The sequence below is a fragment of the Gadus morhua genome, unplaced genomic scaffold (genome assembly GCF_902167405.1).
Source record: "Gadus morhua unplaced genomic scaffold, gadMor3.0, whole genome shotgun sequence".
NCBI classification, from domain to species: Eukaryota; Metazoa; Chordata; class Actinopteri; order Gadiformes; family Gadidae; genus Gadus; species Gadus morhua.
Window position 1 is genome coordinate 2,022 of NW_021963986.1, and position 15,003 is coordinate 17,024.

Sequence of the window (15,003 nt, forward strand, 5' to 3'; positions counted from 1 at the left end):
GCCGCCTTCTTCTGGACTTGATCTTTGTCGATGCTACTTAGGAACTCATACAACTCCTGTAATACTGGCCTGGCGCCCACAAAGTTGGTCCCTTGATCTGACCAGAGCTTTCTTGGGTGACCCCTGAGAGCCGTGAAGCGCTGGTATGCTTTCAGGAATCCTTCCGTCGACAGATCTTCCACAATGTCAGCATGTACTGCTCTCGAAGCCATACAGCTGAACACCACACCCCAGACTTTCATCTTTGTTCTACGCCTTATAGTGTCTTTAACGACATAGGGGCCGAAAAGGTCCAACGTTGTAAATTCGAAGGGTGCAGCTGGTTCAGTTCGTTCGAGGGGAGCTCACTCATCACCTGTTTGCACATTCTCGCTTTGGCCTTCCGACAGTGCATACAGGAGTCAATGACATTTCTGGCAATCCTTGGTCCCAGCACAACACCCATGCTTTAGACCTCACCCGGAGGAGTGTGCCAGCAACACCTTCGTGGTTAGCTTCATGGGCCTCTCGTGTGAGAAGGGTGCTGATCCAGCATTGTAGGGGACCAGGGGCACACCGGTCTCTCCCTGGGTAATGGCCTGGACTCTACCATGGCATTTCAGGAGTCCTGAGACTTCCTCCCTGCTGACAACGAGCCTGTTTAGCGTCGTCACAGGAAACGTAACTCCCTCCTGGGCGGCTAGGCACAGGTCTTGGAATGCAGCTTTGCGTTCCTTTACTGTCAGTACCGCCTCCCACTTTGCTGGCATAGGGCCCTGCCTACACGGGCCAACCACTTCTTCACAGCTCTGCGGACATAACCGACTACTCCACAGAGCTTAGTCAGAGAACTGCACCTTCTTGGATCCACTTGGTCTATGAGCCTGGCTCCCCACAGCATCTCCGTTTCCTTGGTCTCAATTGAGGTCAATTTCATCCCATTTTCTGAGGATGCTGGAGACCGCTCACTCCATCTGTGACTATTGGACCTTCACCAACAGGACTTGCAGGGTTCAACAACTTCTTGGCTTGAGCTCTGGTGAGGACTGCCGAAAAGGCCTTTCTCTGGAGTTTGCTCACCATCTCCCTAGCATCAGCTGCCTTCTGAAGCGGACTTCATGGGCCAATCCTCCACTGGGCCAGACAGGAACATGGGACCTTTCTGCCACACAGAGTCTCATCCAGCAGTTCAGGAGAGCACCCCCTCGTGACTAGATCAGCGATGTTGACCTCGCCTGGTATCCACCACCAGTCAGTTACAGGCCCAGCCTTCTGAATCTCTCCGACTCGGTTCGCGAAGAACGTCTGGAATCCGTAGCTCTCTCTCTGGATGGCTCCCAGCACCGTTTGACTGTCAATGAAGTGGTACCACTTCTCCACATCCAATCGTCCATGCTTCGATACGTATGTTTTTAGACGTGAGGCAAAGACAGCCCCACAGACCTCAGCCTTGACCGCGCCACCTTTCTGGTCGAGGGGGGTTAACTTGGCTTTTGACTCTACCAGCCGGGTGACCACACCATGTGACGTCTCCCATCGCAAGTACAGTACAGCACCATAGGACTCACAGCTCCCGTCAGAAAACGTGATACCCCAGGGTTTACCCCTCCAGTCGGAGGGCGTGAGGCTTCTGTGGAACTTGATGCTACTCAGACGAGCGTACTCCTTAAACAGTTCAATTGCTTTTCCTCTGAGCTCGTCAGACAGAGGTTCATCCCAGGTATCTTTGGTAAGCTTGCCAGCTTCCTGGAAGGCTCTTCTCACAAGAATCACTCCTTTCTGTTTCACAGGTGTTGCTAGACCGATCGGGTCATACAGTCCGGCGATCTGGCTCAGTAGAACACGACGAGTCAGTGGGTTTGGTGTCTTTGCTTCCACTTCTTCTTCAGTGAGGTCAACCTCAGTTCTCATCTTCTTCTTCCTTTGGAGAAGTTGATGGAGACCATCACAAAGAGTTTGTCCTCTTGCACTAGGTAACCAACCCCCAGGGCTTTGTTATCTTCCTCCCTTAGCTGGTTGGGCAACACCAGAGTCACTGGCTTGGACCCTGTCCCGTCCCGCCTCCCACTCTGACCAGACCGGACCCAGGGCTTGAGGTAGAAGCCTCCTGCTTTCAGTATCTTCTCCACTCCCTTTAGGATCTTGTCTAGACAGTCAGGGTCATTGTGGGACGTAAGGAGGTCATCAACGTAGGAGTCTTCCTCAATGACTCTTTTTTCCTCCTTCATATCAGAAAACTGGGGTAACTTCGCGGTCTCTCGCATGGCAACCTGCGCAATGCACCCCGCTGGTTTATCTCCCATGTTCACCCTCACGACAGCAAAATCCTCAATCTCATCTTCCGTGAGTCTCTCCATAGGAACCGATGCACATGGACCTCTCGCTCCTCCAGCCATACCGAATTATACATCTTGGTGATGTCTCCGATGGCTGCATGTTCTCCTTCCCGGAATCTGAGGAGCACCCCTCTGATAGGGTTTAGGACGTCTGGGCCTTTGAGCAAAATGCCATTCATGCTCACCCCTCTGAACTCCTGGCTGCTATTCCAGACGAGGCGCACCGGTGTAGTCACTGAGTGGGGGTTTGGTGCGGTTAGGTGGCTCACCCACCACACTGCACCATCCCAGCTGTCCATCACATCCTTAGTGAGCTTAACAGCAGCTCCCCTGTCTACCATCTCGTGCACTTGCCTCATGTAAGCTTCTTTCCACACGGGGTCTTTCATCAGCCGCTTCTCAGCCCTCAGGAACGTTGCTTCCACAGCCCTTCGGTTGTTGGGAAGAGAGGCTGGGTTTTCCTTCCAGGGGTACTTCGCATCCCAGTGTGGCTGGTCGCTGTGGATGTCACTCTCTCTGAAGGTTAGACCTGCCCTTATTATCTCCAGCTCTTTCTCGTCAGCCAGGGTCATCTCCTTTCCTCCCGGTGGGCACTTTCCACAGCGACACCCTCCACAGGTAGGGTCACAGCAGCACCGATGCTGTCCCATTTTAGCCACTCAAGGACCTCTTTATTGCATGCTGCTGTCATTCGAACTTCCATACTGCACCCTCGTTCCAAATGGCTTCCTGGCCTTCCAACGAAGTGTTCTTCAACTTTGACAGCTACCATCCTCATGGAGTGTGCAAAGTGCGTCTCCGACTGCCATGTGGTCACCACCACTTCTTCGAAGAGGTTAGGATGCACACCACTCACTGTCTTGCCTAGAGGACCGTCCCACAACACCAGGTCGCCGACCCGTTGCAGTCTTTGTGGAGCTAATCGGCCTTCTCGAGCCTGATCAAAAGATCGATCTTCCCTGGGCGGGCCAGTTCTCCCGGTTCAGCTTCAGGGAAAAACTGCTCCAGCCGCTCCGAACTCACCACTCGATCCATTTTGGCGATGTCTTCCATCCCGTAGCAGATCATCTCGTGGAACCTCAAAGTTCCTCGTGAGGTCCACACCTTTATTGTTACGAGATACCTTTTTGTATCAACTCTCACCTTCATCGTGCCAACACCATATACGACAAGGGAGATTGGTTCACCGGTCAGTCCGAGTCTTTCAGCAGCTTGGTGCGTAATGTAATTAGTGTCAGAAGCGAGATCAATCAAGGCTCCAAGGCTCTCCTCTCTTTGCCGTGAAGGTAAAAGCATCATGAGGACTGGATGTTCTTTCAAGCCACTCTGTTCTATCGGATTCTTGCCAGAACACGCTCTCGACGTTGCCTTATTAGTACAGGCCCTGCGGACCGCCTCCAACTGGCGGGGAGTCAGTCTCAACTCGGCGAACACAGCCTCTTGCTCCTCTGTCGGACCACGAGGTCCCCTCTTTTCCTCTGCTTTGGTTTCCTTCTTAGCAGATCCTTCATTGTTGGTGCCTTAGGGCAAAGGAAATGGTGGTGGTCTACCGGAATGTTGCCTATCTTACACTCCTCCTTACGACAGAGGAACCTTGGAGTGCAGTCACCATCGATCCCGTGAACATCCAGGCACTTTGTACACGCTTTTGCCTTCTTCACCTGAGCTTTCTTCTCCGACAGACTGGCCTTCCTGAAAGCTTTACAACGAAACAGTTTACCTCCATGTTCTTCATCGCCACACACGGCACATGGTATCTGCTTGGAGTCTCTTTTGACTTCACTCGCTGTAGTCTTAGTGAACGACTTCTTTTCTCTCCACCTGTCACCTGATTTCTCCCGGTAGCTTGGTCTCTCAGGAGCATTAGCAGGCCATGGCTTACTGGGAAGCAACTGTTCCAACCTCACGAGCAACGACTTTTGGTCTTCCAGGAACATCAAGAGACTGTCGAAACGGTTTCTTGGTAGGACGTTGTTAACAGGGTTTCTCACACACATGAGCCACTCTCTTTTCATGACATCAGGGAGCTTGCTCTCTAAAGACCGAATCACCAGCTGATTCTGTATTGCGTCTTCGCACCCCAGGTCTGTGAGGTCCATTGCTGCCCTCTCCACTGCTAGGATCAATTCTAACGTCTCCGTGGCTGGTGGTTCTTTACAGCAGGACGTGATGTAGCTCCAAAACGATCTCTTCTGCCGTTTGTGCTTTATCACCATAACGGTTCTCTAATTCCCTAAAGATATCGATTGCATCTCTGCAACGCGATAGTCTGAGTTCACTTTTCACAGTCTCACCTATACTGTCTAGCAAGTGAAGTTTCTTGCATTCCCTTGACCCCGTAGGCTCCGCTTGCGCCTGGATGCTCTCCCATTCAGCCTTCCAGCGCCAATAGTCCCTCCTGTCCCCGGAGAACTTAGGCAAACTTATGGGTGTCAGCCTTATGTTTGGTCGGGCCCATTGAGAGCTGATATTCCCACCAACGTACGCACCAGGGCCACTATATGGCATGCTACTACCTTGCCCCATGCTGATATCGACTGCTGGAGAGGCACAAACACTCAACAGTTGTGGCGTGCTGGCAAGGGTTGGAGGTAGGGCGGAACTGACACCAAGTCCACCATCAGACCGTCGCGACTGCAGAGTGGGCTGTAATGTCTGTTGGGTAAAAGTGATGTTACCTGCAGCTGTAAGGCTGTCGCTAGCTGTTGCGACATGCCCACCGACCGCACCATCACCTGCCAGATCTTCATCCTCTTCCTCCTCACCTCCGTCACCGTCGCCACCGTCATTTTGTTCTGTACAGTTCCTCTTCATAACCTCATTGTCCGTTGGCAGGTCCACTCATCCATCAGTTGCTCCTTGTCCTCCTCAATGATAAAAGGAGCATCCATTTGTCCTTTCCATGCGGTCGATAGTCTCTCCAAGCGTACACAGCCTCTCTGAGTTCATCGAGTTTCCTATCCAATTTACCATTGTAGACCCCTCGCTGCGTCCATGGCACTACTATACTTTTCCCGAGCGCCTCTGCCTGATCAAAGGCAGACTTGAACTGTGTTACGAGAGCATCTATGTCCGGCGCTGCATACTTGGACCACAGCATTTCCATGATCTTGCCCTCAGTTTAAGGAACCTTTGCTCACTGGCATCTCTCTTCTCCAGGGCGTCCCGCGACTCACTGTCGTCACCTGTAGGGTCTATCTGGCTCTGTGCGTCGATATATTCATTACCGACATCGAGGAGTTTGTCATAATCATCCTTCAATCTCGCCAACTCTTCTGACAACTCAACTTCACGTAAACGACCAGCACTAACATCAAGGCGGTTTATTCTTGTTGTAAAGTTTCTTTGCGCATGTGAGCGCCTCCGCTTTAAGCTCTCTAGATCTGGCTTGTCATCCGCCATTTTGGCTTCTCTAGGTGAACAGAATCACTAAAATCACCTTTCAGCGAAAGGACTCATTTAAAGGACTCGTCCAAAAGATTCGTTCGAAACGAACGACTCGTCCAAAAGATTTGTTCGAAACGAATTACTCGTCCAAAAGATTCGTTCAAAACGAACGACTCGTCCGCGAACGACACAGACGTCTTCCCGCGAACGACGGGCGTCTTTCCCCGGTTGCTATGGCTGGTAGCGGCGTTGTTAACAAAGTCACTTTATTCCTTCTGCGGCTTTAATATCATCCACACAGCCTTACTCACGGTTGTGGAGTTCTTCAGCCCTTTAACGGCCCCGTTAGCTCTTGGCTTCGGCTCCTCCGTTATAGTGGCGTTACTGACTCCGGGTCTCCGCTCCCGGCGCCGGTCATCAACGATGGCTCCTCCGCTCGGGGCCCGTGCAATCTCCGGCACGCTCCGACGACGGTTTAACAACAGTCCAGTTTTCACTAAGCTACCTACTATAGCTCAATAAACTCCCCACTGGAAGGGTTCAGGATAAGTACGGCGGATACAACTCGAGTAACTTTATGGACTTTTATTGCACTCACACAACAATAAGCACCCACGCACTACGTAGCCTGACTACCAAGTTACGCTAGCCTCTCAAGTTGAAAATAACTGTTAGTTAGACAGATAAATAGATAGGTTGTAAACCTGCAACGAAAACCACAAACACAAAACCCAGAATTAACCAATGAAATTATACAAACATTCCCGTGACATTAATTCTTGATTTCAGTTACTAGCATGCTAGTTTATAATCACTCACCGGCAAGGCGTACTAGTCCTGACCATCATTGTATAAAATGCGACCTAAAGGCGTGGCCACCTGCGCACTGGACTAATCGCGCATACACAGACACACAGTATGGGGATCAGGAAGGACAATAAACAAACCTGTAACCTGGTATAATTATAACATATATATAAAATACAACATAAAATATGCCTGCATTTGGAATAAGGTGGTAAATGTTGGTACTTATTTCCTCAAATACCCTAGAACGTAATTATAACATCTATCACTTCCAATATATAATAATTAACAGTAACACTTACTGGGAAGTTCTAACACTGGTGTTGGAGGGGATGGAGGTGGGGAACACATGTCGCACCACCTCCACCTGACCTCATCACAACCACTGCCAGGTGTACCTGGACACTGCTGAAGCTACTGGGTAAACACACAGCTCTCAGGAGTAGCTCACTGCAGCAGAACAGGGTGGATTGTGGGTAAATGAGTTCTATGAATAGGGCTAGGCTCAGATCAGTCCCTGAGTGACCCTGAGCTCAAGAACAGATTCTAGAGGAATAGTTACACTGACGTTGTGTTAGTCGTGTGTGTAGCATCACGTGACCGTTGACATGTGGTTCAATGATGGAGGGATGGATGGGAGAGGGGCTCTGTCCATCATCTATTATTACACACCTGATTTTAATTTCTTGATTTACCTTCAAGGCAAGAGTGGCCTCACCATCCCCATCATCATTGGGTCTCTTGTTCTCCTCCTCGCTGCTGCTGCTGCTGTTGTTGGAGTCCTTCTGTACAAGAAGCGGAACGGTGAGTGGATCAAACTCTCCAAGAGGACTGAGACCTGATCTCCACCTGCTCTTACTTCCTGTCCCCTTCCTACGATCTGATTGGTTGTCTTCACACACTGGTGGTCTGGTAGTAGAAACCTCCACTTCTGAATGATGAACCTCCTCCAATGTCCACTGAGATGTTGTGGCATTAAGAATATGAAAGTATAATAACATCAGGATATTCACCACTGTTACAACACTAATCATTTCTCTTGATCCTTAGCTTCAGACCAGCGACACAAACCAGTTGGTGAGTAAATTGTGGTTTTACTGCAGTTCGGTTCTTATGATTATTGCTACTACCAATAGTGTCTAGCTCACTGGACTATACAGCTCTGTAGATCTAGATACATCTAGCTCACTGGACTATACAGCTCTATAGATCTAGATCCATCTAGCTCACTGGACTATACAGCTCTATAGATCTAGATACATCTAGCTCACTGGACTATACAGCTCTATAGATCTAGATACATTTAGCTCACTGGACTATACATCTCTATAGATCTAGATACATCTAGCTCACTGGACTATACAGCTCTATAGATCTGGAATCATCTAGCTCACTGGACTGTACAGCTCTATAGATCTAGATACATCTAGCTCATGACTTCACCTCCTCCATTCAGATACTTCCCAGGTTCTGACACCAGCTCTGAGAACACTGAGGGGCAGAATCCGCTCCTGAGGCCCAACCTCTGACCACAGTCAGTACTTTACCACTTTACAATACTTATTCTATGTGTTTACCGTTATATTTATTAGCAGCCTACTTCATCACAGTGATAGTAATACTTTAACAGTTTTTTATCACTGTAATATATTAGCTGTCATATTTAACAGTACTTCATCACAGTAATATATTAAGAGTACATCATCACAGTGATAATGTGTGTGATAATGTTTAATGTTTAATCCTGACTTGTGCTTTCTTGCTGTTTAGGGTTAAAGTTAAATCATGAAGAGGCTTCTTACATTCCTCTTCCTAAAGCAGGGTGGAGTGGATCGCTGTCATCTATAATCATCACAATCTGTTTGGGGACTTCAGCTAACTAAGGATGTTATATTTGCTTAATTACATTAACATTTATACTTTATTTTGATAAAAAACATAAATCCGTAAGAAGTGTAAATCAATTAGATCTCTGTATTTGTGATCGATTAACTCAATGGATTAATCCTGCAATCTTTCACTGACCCTTGGAAACCATGGCAACGTGACCCCGCCATGATGGCCATTTTGTTTTGGGTCTAACTGCCTCATCTTATAAGATTTAAATTATGTTTGTTACGTCTGGGGTTTTTGTCTCCCTCCTGTCACTTTTCGCAGATCTACCCCTGATTTCAGTCACCACCCCACCTGTTCCTGATCGACAATCAAGCTTCCCCTCACCTGATATATAGGCCACGTTTATACGTAGCAGGGTATTTATAGAAACTAATATTTCCCCCCCGCCGTTTCAAAAATAACATTGTGCACACAACATCGTCTTCCAAAAAGTTGTCGTTTACATCAAAACGCATAAATACGCCGTCGAGCGCCATTATAACTATGTCAAACCTATGGGCGGCAGTGTAGGGAGAAGGATAAAGCCAGGCAAGCCAATCAGAATCCTCAGAATCAACAACAACGAATAACACGAGCGTCTTCCTGTAACAAACAAACTGCAAACATAGGGCGCTCATATGACGTTACGCATTTCCTGGCGCATAATGTGACGCTTCAGAACCTAAAACCCTGTTTCTCCCCGTTGACACGACAACACATAACCGGCGGTTTCAGAAATCTCCACTTTGGCCGGAGTTTTTAGAATAGATCGTTTCCTGTGATAAAAACAGCTTTTTCGTGTAAATGAGAGGCCAAACTGTGTGGAAATATCTGCGTTTTCCCTTCATGTAAACGGGGCCTTAGTCCCCTTTGTGTTCAGTTTGGCGTGGCTGTTTTTGGGGAGCAAGTGAGGACAGGATACCCTGGGGTCTACATCTTGCATCACGTAGGTTTACCTGTTACAACCCTAGATTAGAGTGTGCACCACCAACTTTATTTATGGGTGCTTAGCACCTGTCAAGGGGGGGGGTGGGTTATTATTTCCTTTTGTTTCCTTTGGTGCCACTGTTAGTCCTCCTTGACCCCTGGGTTGCTTGTTTTTTTGTGTAAATAAATATTATTGTTTGATACCTGGTTTCGCGGTTTTGTGCCACTGCACCCTCACCCTACGTCTGTTGCCTTATGTTGCGCCCCTCTAATGAGTCACCACCAGGGGGCGGAGCATAAATGGGGGCTCGTCCGGGATATTTGATCCATTTAAGCAACAGACTGATGAGTGTTGGTGTGCAGTGTGCACGTCAAATAGGCGGCTAGTTGTGTTAATTTAGTTAGGTTGGTTGTGTCATTTCTTTACCTCTGTAAATATGGCTACTTTTGCTATTGAGGAGTTTCTTGGCGATCCTTCGGTTGAGCGTCTTGAGCATTGCAGGAAAGACGATCTGTTTGCCATTGCGGCACATTTTTGTGTTGGCTTTTCCAAAAGCATTGTGAAGGCTGAGCTGAAAGAAGCTGTTGTGCGTATGTTAGTGGACAAGAATGTAGAGGTCTGCATTGGGATTGGGTCCCGCCGGGTCCCGCGGGACCCAACCCAAATCTCGCGGGAGCGGGCGGTTTGAACTTTGCTGCGGGCGGGAACGGGCGGGTAAAACAAAACACTGCGGGTTCAGGTCTAACTTAGAAAAGAGACAATATCCTCAATCACTGCGTGATTATATAAAGGTAGAAAAATAAATAAAATAGGCCTACAGAAGAGGAGAATAGAATATGAAACAGCCCTTATTGAATTGAAAAATGAAAACAACGAAATAGGAGCGCTAGACCAGTGCGTCAAAGACACGCAGCCCATGAGTCTCTTTTTAATAGCCTATATAATTACGTGTTTTCTCCTGCGGGACAGGAGAAGACACAAAATCAATGCATCTCTATTATTGTGCGGGCATAAATTCTCAGAGTTTTGCAGGTGCGGGCGAGACTGGACATGCACATTGCGGGAGCGGGCGGGAGTGTAACACACACGTTGCGGGCGCGGGCGGTAATGGTCAGAAAATCAGCGGGAGCGGGCAGGAGCGGGATGAAGAAAACAGTCCCGCGCAGGTCTCTACAAGAATGTGCTCATTACGGGTGACGGTGCATCTGTTGTTTCTTCCCCTTCCCCTCATTCTTACCCAGGGAAAGACCAAGTGGAGGTTGTAGGGGCCTCCGAGATAGAGTTTAGGCCTCCTCGTACAGTGCCCAAATTTACTCCACTCTCCCCTGGCAGAAGTGAGGATGCTCGCCTTAGGCTACGTCTAGCACGGTTGCAGTTCAAGGCACAGGAGAAGGAGAGAGATGCTGAATACAGTCATCGGTTGGCTGTTCGGAGAATGGAGCTGGAAATGGAGGCTGAGATCTCCAACCGCCGGATGGTGAATGAGGTTAAAATAAAGCAACTAGAACTAGAGGCTGCTGCTAAAGCTGTGAGTCCTGCTCAACCTTCTTCCATGCCTGAGTTTTGAGGTGAGCAGGAATGTAGCTCTAGTACCTCAGTTTCGTGAGGTGGAGGTAGACTCTTCTTTCAGGGCTTTTGAGCGAGTAGCTACCTCTCTGGAATGGCCTACAGAGGTCTGGGCTATATTGCTCCAATGTAAGTTGACTGGGAAAGCCCAGGATATTCTATCCTCTCTCTGAGACAGCTTGTCTTATGAGGCTATCAAGACAGCTGTGCTTCGAGCCTACGAGCTAGTGCCAGAGGCCTATAGGCAGAAGTTTAGAGCTCACAAAAAGTTGACTAGCAAAACTTTTGTGGAGTTCACCCGTGAGAAAGAGACTTTGTTTAAGCGTTGGTGTAAAGCGAGTAACGTGTTGGATTTTAATTCTGTCTGAGTTGATGTTACTCGAAGAGTTCAAGAATAGCCTGTCTGACCGCTTAGTAACGTATCTCGATGAGCAAAAAGTTGCGACGTTAGCACAGGCTGCGGTGCTCGCTGACGAGTTTGTGTTAACCCGTAAGCAAACGTTTGGTACTCCCCGAAATGATAGTCGAATTGTTTCTTCCCTTTGTTCAGACTCCACCTAAAACGCAGGCTAGTCCGCCCCGCCCGTTAGCTCGACACTACAATGAGGAATGGGAGTGTTACTATTGTCATCAGATGGGGTACATTAAGAATGACTGTTTTATGTTAAAACTAGTGCTGTCAGTTAAACGCGTTATTAACGGCGCTTACGCAAACCAATTTTAACGGCGTTTATATTTTTATCGCGCGATTAACGCAATTTATTTATTTATTTAAAAAAGAATTATTTTTATTTATTTTTATTTGGCTCAAAACAAAGAAGCAGTAGCCTGACTGCTATGTTCAAGGCAGTATGTTTGTATGCTCATACTTTAATTGCACTAGAGGCTTTTTTTTTTATCGTCCTGTTTTGATCAGTATATGCCAATGTTGTTATCAATAAAAAAACATTTGCACAAGGCAAGCTGATGCACTCCTCCATGTTGATAAGAGCATTGAAATGAGAAAAATTAATGGGACAAAGAAATCAAGGGATACTTAGCATAGAAAAAAGAATTGCGATTAATCGCGATTAATTGTGAGTTAACTATTACATTAATGTGATTAATCGTGATTAAATATTTTAATCGCTTGACGGCACTAAAAACGCAAGCAGTCACAGCCAAATAAGCAACCAAAAGAGGTTGGTTTGGTCCAGACATTGATAGCTCCAACGTCAATGGTTCCGGACAAGTGTGATAAATGATAAATGTGATAAACTAGACCCCAGTTATGAACCATTCATGTTGAATGGTCTGGTTTCTCTCAGTGGCAGTGAGTTGGACAAGTGTCCAGTGCACATACTGAGAGATACGGGGGCAGCACAGTCTTTTATATTGTCAGACGTGTTACCTTGCTTTCTCTGATGAGTCATCACTTGGCTCTAGTGTGTTGGTGCAAGGCATTGAGATGGGTTTTGTGTCTGTGCCTCTCCATCAGATACACTTATAAACTGCCGTTTAGCACAGCGAGTGTTCAAAGTGGGCGTGCGCCTATCATTACCAGTGAGAGGTGTCACTTTTCTGTTGGGGAATGACATTGCTGGTGGCAGGGTTCTGCCAGTTTTTGAGGGTTTTTTTTCGAGAATGAATGGAGTTATGTGGTTCAGGTTGTCGTGCCTACATCATATCGACAGTCTGTTATATCTCTGGCTTACGATCATCTCTGGTCTGGACATTTAGGGATCACAAAAACCTATGACTGAGTTTTGAAGCACTTCTTCTGGCCCGGGTTAAAAAGAGATGTAACCAGGTTTTGTCGCACCTGTCATGTATGTCAAGTTACAGGGAAGCCTAATCAGGTTATTAAACCTGCCCCACTTCACCCGATTCCGGCTATGGGGGAGCCGTTTGAGCACGTGCTGGTAGATTGTGTTGGTCCCCTGCCGAAAACAAAGTCTGGTAACCAGTTCCTGTTGACGATAATGTGTTTAGCTACACGGTACCCTGAGGCTATTCCTCTTAGGAAGATAACATCTCAGTCTGTAGTCAAAGCCCTTATCAAGTTTTACTCTACGTTTGGACTGCCTAAGATACAAACTAAGTACAAACTGATCAAGGTACTAACTTCCTTTCAGGTATATTCGAACAGGTGTTAAAATCATTGTCCATCTCTCACAGAATCTCAAGTGCTTATCACCCTGAGTCGCAGGGTGCCCTTGAAAGGTGGCATCAGACCTTCAAGTCTGTTTTGCGCAAGTACTGTCTGGAGAGTGTTAGAGACTGGGATGAAGGTGTTCCCCTAGCTCTATTCGCAGTCCGAGAAACAGTTCAAGAGTCACTGAGTTTTAGCCCAGCTGAACTGGTGTTTGGCCATGCAGTATGAGGCCCGTTGAGGGTGTTAAAGGAGCAGCTTATGTGTTGTCCTATGTGAGCAGGTTTAAAGAGCGGCTGCATGAGGCTTGCAGTGTCGCTAAGGAGTTCAATGTTGATTTAGTATTGATTTGGTATTTTTTTAGACTTCCTATAAGTGTGTTAGCTACAACTTTTGCGTGTTGTTAAGTTCTTAACCAAGATTTAACCATACTATCTGTAACGGGAGTGGAAATATGTGCCTAATATCGGCCAGACGGACGGAGCAAACTGCCGTGGTATACACCCGTTGGGAACTGATAAGCCTGGTACATGGCTCAATATTCGGGATTCGACATGACATACCGAAGGAACTCGTACAGAGGAGACATCGGGGATCCCGTGCAGGGATGAAGTGAAACAATAAGAGGTTGGCGAGAACATGGAGAGAGACTTTTAAACCAGCCCTACCATCTATCACAATGGGAAATGTTTGCTGCCTAACGAACAAATGCGAAGAATTGGAAAGCCTGGTCAGGTACCAGAAATTGTACCGGGAGAGCAGCATCGTATGCCTGACAGAGAGGTGGCTGAGGGAAAACACGGCTGACTTCCCTGATCAGTTTTACACTCCGGCTTCAGGGACAATACGAGCGGACAGGGACACAGGAGCGAGCGGTAAGCAGAAAAGGAGGGGGGCTATTACTGCTTCGTCAACAACAAATGGTGTAACCCTAATCATGCCACTGTCAAAGAACAGGTAATGCAGCAAGGGACATTGAAATTTAAGCGGTTAGTTTAAGGGCCATACTCATACCCAGAGAGTTCACTGTTGGTGATAGCCATTGTTGTTTACATTCCCCCATTTTCCAAGGCGGAAGTCCGCGTGTGACGAGCGTCACAACGCTATCGCGAGACTTCGGTCCAAGTTCCCAGAGGCGTTCATTGTTGTGTCCTGGAGATTTCAACCATGTCTGTCTCTCTAAGGACTTTGCCCAACTTTTAAACAGTTTATTGACTGTGCAACTAGAGGTGTTAAAACACTGGATCTCTTGTATGCAAAATGTGAAAAATGCATACAAATGTACAGCACTGTCCCCTCTTGGTCGATCAGACCACGCATGCTACATCTCATCCTCCCTCCTACACAACAGCTGTAAAGAGGCTGCCTGTCACCACCAGAAAATCAAGAGCCTGGCATCCTGAGGCTGATGAAGCCCTGAGGTGCTTTTTGAGACAACAGATTGGGATGTGTTCTGTGAGGACTATGGGGAGAGACATCGACGGCCTAACAGAATGCATTACCCATTACATCAATTTCTGTTATGATGACATCATGCCATCCAGGGTATTTGTTGCTTCCCTAACAACAAACCTGGATAACCAGCAGACAGAAGGCCTTACTAAATGAGAAGAAAAAGGCTTTCAGGGAGGGCAACAGGAATAAAATCAAAGAACTTCAAAAGGAACTTAAGGTGAGGATTAAGGAGGGGAAAGAAGTTATCGGCCCACACTGGGAACAAACAGTTTGCAGCAGGATGGAGTGAGCAGGTATGGGCTGGAATGCGAAAGATCACGGGCATGAAGCAGAAGGGCAGGGCTAACCTCCTACTCCACCAGCAACCCACCTATGACTCTCCATACTGCCCAGGTTAAGATGAGCTGTACAGGCTGAAGCCAGGGAAAGCAGTGGGGGCCCGAGGACATCAGCCCAAGGCTACTGAAGACTTGCTCTTCAGAGTTGTGTGGGTATTCTTACACACCTGTTTCAACCCTGAGCTTGCGCCTACAGAAGGT

The 15,003-nt window shown here is 47.6% G+C and overlaps 1 long non-coding RNA gene across 1 annotated transcript; it reads left to right on the top strand.

Annotated features, from left to right (window-relative positions):
• Window positions 1-6,866: 6,866 nt before the first annotated feature.
• On the top strand, window positions 6,867-8,627 carry LOC115538476 (uncharacterized). Its single transcript, XR_003975335.1, has 4 exons — window positions 6,867-7,313; window positions 7,560-7,586; window positions 7,977-8,043; window positions 8,280-8,627. It is a non-coding gene; the product is annotated as an uncharacterized LOC115538476 (long non-coding RNA).
• Window positions 8,628-15,003: the final 6,376 nt, after the last annotated feature.